The sequence below is a fragment of the Cupressus sempervirens genome, chromosome 7, assembly GCF_028749045.1.
Source record: "Cupressus sempervirens isolate cs-2001-9-10 chromosome 7, ASM2874904v1, whole genome shotgun sequence".
Classification (NCBI taxonomy): domain Eukaryota; kingdom Viridiplantae; phylum Streptophyta; class Pinopsida; order Cupressales; family Cupressaceae; genus Cupressus; species Cupressus sempervirens.
In genome coordinates this window covers 622872125-622877468 of record NC_143124.1, presented here as the reverse complement: position 1 = coordinate 622877468, position 5344 = coordinate 622872125, and positions in this window count along the sequence as shown.

Here is a 5344-nt window from a genome sequence, read left to right as displayed (position 1 = left end):
AATCGAGTCAATTTTTGGCCAGTCAACCTTTTTGCTTGGACAACAATTAAGAAATATTTAACCTATTTTTCTATTTTTGTAACTTGACTGCATTAATTAAGATGAATTAATGATCGATTTAATGCGTACATGTATGATTATGAAATCATATTTCATTTCTTATATGATTACATCATATGATGTATTCCACTCATGATTATATTTAATGTTTATATCTAGTCATATTATCTTGGTTACTGAGTTGATATTTTTTATGAGTCTCTGAGTGGTTGTAGGACCTAACAGAATGAGAGTGTGGTCGAAGTAGATAGGGTTAGCCTCTTAGAAGGGGATGGACCAGATGATCTCATAGCCCACACACCACTTAGGATTTGATGCAAGTAATTGATGTCACATTTTACTCCAACCCAATTCTTGTATGTTCTATGAGATGTCATAAAATTGGTAATAATGTAGCATTTATAATAAGTAAATTATTAGCATATTAATTATTTGCTTAACTGAATAAGTTATTCATGGCAATGAAAATCTAGGATTTCATCTTGATGACAACTTAAATGCATTCAAATTTAAAATTCAATAATAATCTTCACACATTATATACTTTTTTTATAGCCCTTCCTAACATAATAATAATAATAACAAATGACACTAACTTATTCATTTTTTTCACATATAAATCTTTAGTTTTTCTTATGGAATTACAATCGGGTCAGTTATTTTCTCTCAATATTTATAAAACAAAACAAAGGTGCATTCAAGGGTAACAATGGCTGGAGAAGGGAAGGAGCTTGTTCAAGCTGTGAACAACATTATTTTCAAGTTCTTCTTTCTCTTCCATTTGAAAACTTAAAAATGAGTCTTTGCTTTGAACAAAAACAATGTAAATATTAAGGTGCAAGTTTAATCTAAATTTGGTATTTTTCTCTATTAAAGATTCTTGAAAGAAATTGTTACTTGATTAGTTCTCTACCCTAGCGGTTCATGCATAACACATCTCAAAAACAGTGTGGTTTGAGTATGAAACACATAGAAGGAAGATTAAAAAGAAAAAAAAGGAAGATCCGCTGCTTCAATTAACTTTCTGTCACTTGATTTTGAAATTAATTGCAACTGCTTAAGAATCATGAGATTGAACTAAGGTGTCTCTTTTATAGTGAATTGAATTACTTCATCCTATTTTCTTCTTTTTCTCTTGACAATTCCCTAAACAAACATCTCTAATTTTCTCATACAAGCATAACACTGAAACGAGTATTAGATGCACACTAGATTTTGTCACTGAGACAATGTTGCAAAAGGTACACTTTCAAAGGTATTGCTGAGATGTCACCCAAATGATACCACAAGCTGTTGCCCATCCAACAACACAAATATTTATGCTAGCAAAAATATAAGTACACTTTCAAAGGTATTCTCAAGAGATTCATCAATACCTTTCAAATGCTTCAAAAAGGGTTCAAATGGAATTTTCATTGGGCATTCATATGCACAATTTCCTCCAAAGATGCCACAATGTTGTCCCATAAACATACAATAATGGCATAGCTTAAAGAAAGTAACTGAAATTCCTATAGAAAAAGTTATGCATTATGAAGTTTGGAAATATGTGCAAATGCCCCAAAGCTAGCAAAAACAACAGATTATATAAATTAATAATTTGAAACCTAGCAAGAAAATACCAGATTAGATAAAGTGAACAATCACCAACATGTGCTCATTTCTCTCAGGAGGTTATCTTTGCTGAAATAATACATGCTAATCTCTTATAAAATTTAGATCATGATGATAAGTACACCCCAATCATCCTAGAAATCTACAACAAATTTGTCCAAGTTTATGGCCTATTATATTATGAGCTTTATAAGTTCATATAGTTCATTTTCTATGAAAAATTGCTATTACATTTTGGTTTTCTTTGTGTTGTACATAATCAAAATTAAACCCATTTATTTCTTATTACAAGGTTGCATCAGCCTTATGCTTGAAAAAAGAAGAGGAAGCCTTATGTTATAAGATTAGAACCACAAGAGCCATAGGAGAATGTCGAAGATAGTCACCATGTGCCTATTAGCAATAGGCACATCGTGACTATCTTCGATATTCTTCAATCAAGAATTCTCTTTCAGTTGAGCTCACAAGGGAGATCAGCTAGCAAAGATGCTCTATTAGTACCTCTAGAATCAACAGGAAAGTGGGGTGTGGGACCTCCTCTAGATAATGCTACCGTTGGATCAAATCCAAGATTAAGCAATCAAGGTTTATAAGAACCAACTCAAAGGTAGTTCATCATATTAGAACATGGCAAATTGTGCCTTGTACTACCTTTTTATGTTTATCACTTACCTAGCTGCAACTCCACAATTGATATTGATAGTCTCTTGCCCTCACCGTGCAACTAAACTACTTTACTTTTATTGATGCAGGTGAACTACAAGTGCCTTTTGTGTTCTTGAAAAATCATAATCTTTCAACTTTTGTGAAGCCATTACGGATGCAAATGAACAATTGGTGAGGTGTCAATTTAAAGGCAATTTTTTGTTTCTATAACATACAATTCAATTGCTAGAAATATTTCATCTAGAGGCATCAATTGATATATCATTAACTTTTCATGTCATTTTCTACTTTGGTTGGGTAGTTTTCCTTGCATTTGTAAATCTTGCTATAGTCTTTAGCCTAATGACAATTTGGTATTACATCTAGGGCGATAACATAGTTGACTTAAAACTTTGCATTAAACAAAACATCAAGGGATAATATTTGAATTGTGGATATTTGTAAACTATGTTGGTTTTAGACATAGTTATAGTTATAGTTATAGTTATATATGCGCTCTTATGATGATGTGATTGGGACTGTAAGTTTTTTTGTCACATTTATTTGTTTGAAAAATAGAGATTAGTTAGTGAAATTATTGGCTTTCATTCCTGATAAATAATTCTTTCGTAATTTTATTTTTCCCTATAGTCTTCACAAGCAATGGTGTCTCAAGAACCAAAATTTAGACAGGCTATGCCAATTATTCCAAAGGCTTTGCTCTCATAGGAGCCTTTTAAACTACACAAAATTTGAGTTGTAAAGCATAATTGCTTAGTGGAGACTCAAGATATCGTGCACATTTCTTTCTCCTTCCCATTGTTTTGTATGAAATAAATCATGTGATGAATGAAACAATGGTGTGGAGGTAGAAATGTGCACAATGCCCTGACTCTCATGCACTAAGCAATTACGCTTTGGAATCAAATTTTGTGCAGTTTAGAAGGATCCTGTGAGAGCAAAGCTTTTACAATAATTGGCACAACTCATCAAAATTTCTACTTATCGTTGGTCTCAATTTTGACACACATGTCTTCACTTTGATGTCAAATGTATGGCACCGGCATAGAAAATTAAGGGGTATTGGTCACAATTTCAATGCCAAATTGGTTAGGGTTTACGTCAAAATTTCAACCAGCGACACCCACAAATAGGGAAATAACAATTTAGGTTGGACTAAGGAAATCAACAAAATTCACATTGGTAAGTCCACCTTTATGAAGTCAAAATTTTGACGCAAAATGTCCTCATCAAAAAATTGACTAAAAAAGAGCGACAACAAGTTTAGTCGCCAATTCGACCAACTATGGTCGTAATTTTGACCTTTTCACATCAAAATTTAGGCCTAAATTTACTAGTGCCTCCATGATGCTATTGGTTCTACAGATATCCTGGTTTTCACCAAGACGCACAAGAGTCCCGTTCGTCCTCTTCTAGGTTTTGTTGGGTATCAATGGCTATACACTTGTAGGGAGGAGGTGCGAGCCTTTGGTGGTCTTTGGGCCTCTAGTTGTGTGGGTTGTTTGGTTAGAGATCATCTCTTTAATGCTACCTCATTGGTCCACATCAACGTCCATGCCAGATTCATGTCAATCTATATTAGTCCTACTAGTCAGCTTCAGAGGGACATATTTATCTCTATTTTCTACTTCTTGCCTGCTTCTTACACGTATGCCATTCATAGTGCAAAGGACGAGGGCCCATTCCTTGACATGTATGAGTGCATCTCCAAGTTTGTGACTATGGGAAACATCATCTTACTAGGGGATTTTAATGCTCAAACTAGAGATTTATAGACTCCTATACATGACTAATACTCTGATTGGACTTGCACTTCTAAGATAGATCATGCTTGCCTGGGTCTTCAGTGCACCTCAAAGGATTATCAGGGGCCACTCTCTATTTACAATCATCACCTCCTTTAGCTTAGTTAGTCTCCCAACCTGGTGATTCTGAATGGCCTACCTTGCTTTTACGGTTTTGAGTTGTTCACTTGTAGGCCCCATGGTAGAGGTTCTAGTGTTGTGGATTATGCCCTCGCTTGTGACCCCTTCATTCCCTCCATTCATCACTTCACCGTCACCCACCATCCCTTGGAAGACCATGCACTTCTCAATCTTGTGCTTTGCTTCTCCCACTGCTCTTCACCTCCTCTCCTCATCTACCTACCCTCCTATGCCTAATAGGTTCTTGTCCACACTCCTGTCTGCTTCTTCTTCCTTGAGAGTGGTGGTGACCTTTTCCTCTTCCATCTTCGATGACTTCTTCCCTTGCTTGGTTCTATATTTTCTTGTGAGGTCTCCTCCATGTTTGACATTTTGGCCACTATGATCTGGGAGTCTTCTCTCCTCTCCATTGCCCACTACCCCTATCACCATGCTTTTTGTCATAGCACTTGCCCCATATGTTGAAAATTTGTTCAACACTCCCCTTGGGATTTGTGACAAGGGCTTAACCACCTCCTATGTACTATAAGTTGAGTGGTTGTATTGGGCATTGATAGATTAGTCTTTTTGTGCAATGACAACCCCACTGTAACAAGTCGTATTAGAGCTTGGTCATAGGTTTGAATCCTCAGACCCTTGGGTAACGTTGAGGGGGAGATTGTTGGAAATTTGTTTAGCACTCCCCTTCGGATTTATGACAAGGGTTTAAATACCTCCCATGTATTATAAGTTGAGTGGTTGTATCGAGCATTGATAGATCAGTCTTTTGGTGCAACAACCCCACTCTAACACCATGAACTGCTAGTTTGATGATGACTATAAATTCTTCCACTGCCTCCCGCCTTCTGTGTTCTTATTGCACTCAAAGGATTTCATTAGTATTTGCCACTCCTATAGTTGTTTCCTTGGCTACAAGAAACATTTGTTCATTTCTTCCCAATGTCATTCCCTTTGTGACACTTCATCCCGCAACCTGAAGCTTTTCAAGTGTACTTTTCTCCCTCGCTACTCCTCCCCACTCTCCACCCTTGAATTTTTCTCCCTCACCACCCATGCCTCCACTATTTATGATATCCCTA